Here is an 887-nt window from a genome sequence, read left to right as displayed (position 1 = left end):
CACTAAATACGAGCCAGATATATGAGCCCTTTTACGTGAGTGACCTGAGGTGTAGTTATGAGGGACTGGAATACAGAACTTTCAGTCTTTGTATCAATGGTTCTTTCTTACTGTTTCTCTCATGGTCATATATGATAAATGCGGGTAAATCACAGTTAATTCTCTTCGACTGAGTCCCATATAGAGGAGGAACTCTTGTAGAACCAGAGTCTGCGCCCAGGGCATATACTCTGTGTCGTTAGTTTGTCTGTATACAGAAACCTGAGACAACTCAGTCGTCTTTCATCCTGTGTCCTGATCTGTGTGTATAAACTCCAAAGGCTGCGTCTAAAAGAGAACAAGAAGAAGTCACTAAAGAGAATTCACATGGGTGAGAATGTTGGTGTCTAGACTGTAGAAAGCATCCGATAAATTAGCTCGCACTATATTAACATCTTCAACAACCTGTGGATTTTCCCGGGAAATGTTAAGAAAGTGCAGAAAGGTGCTATTAAAGAAAGACTGTTTAAGTCACAGATGGTAGGTCACACTTATAATCCCACAACTTGATACACTGAGGCAGGGGACTTACATGAATGGGCTAGATAGTGAGTTACAGGCTGGCCTGGCTACAGATGAGACTTTGCCTTAAAAACAAGACAAAATAAAACAAAAGACAAAAACAACTAGATGACTAAAGCCTAGTCTTTTGGTACGAAAGAAAGCTCAAGTGCAGCAACATTCCCAGGTGTGTGCAGCTTTAACTGCTTTTAAATGTACACACCCTCAGCATGTAAAACAAGAGAAAACATAACAAAACTAGGCAACAACCAGGACAACACACCAGGCTGGCAGTACCTAGCATGAAAGGGAAAGGAAAAATACTTTTTTTTTCAAATATATTTGTT

The 887-nt window shown here is 40.1% G+C and overlaps 1 long non-coding RNA gene across 3 annotated transcripts in view; it reads right to left on the bottom strand.

The window, feature by feature from the left end:
- Nucleotides 1-6: 6 nt before the first annotated feature.
- The window catches only part of LOC116101958, an 11,298-nt gene continuing 10,417 nt past the window's right edge, over nucleotides 7-887 (bottom strand). For all 3 annotated transcript variants that reach the window (XR_004122955.1, XR_004122954.1, XR_004122956.1), the window contains one exon: nucleotides 7-327. This is a non-coding gene — a long non-coding RNA (uncharacterized LOC116101958). The remainder of the gene's footprint in view (nucleotides 328-887) is intronic.

This window comes from Mastomys coucha, unplaced genomic scaffold (assembly GCF_008632895.1).
Source record: "Mastomys coucha isolate ucsf_1 unplaced genomic scaffold, UCSF_Mcou_1 pScaffold21, whole genome shotgun sequence".
Lineage (NCBI taxonomy): Eukaryota > Metazoa > Chordata > Mammalia > Rodentia > Muridae > Mastomys > Mastomys coucha.
This window is presented reverse-complemented; position numbering and strand designations above follow the sequence as displayed.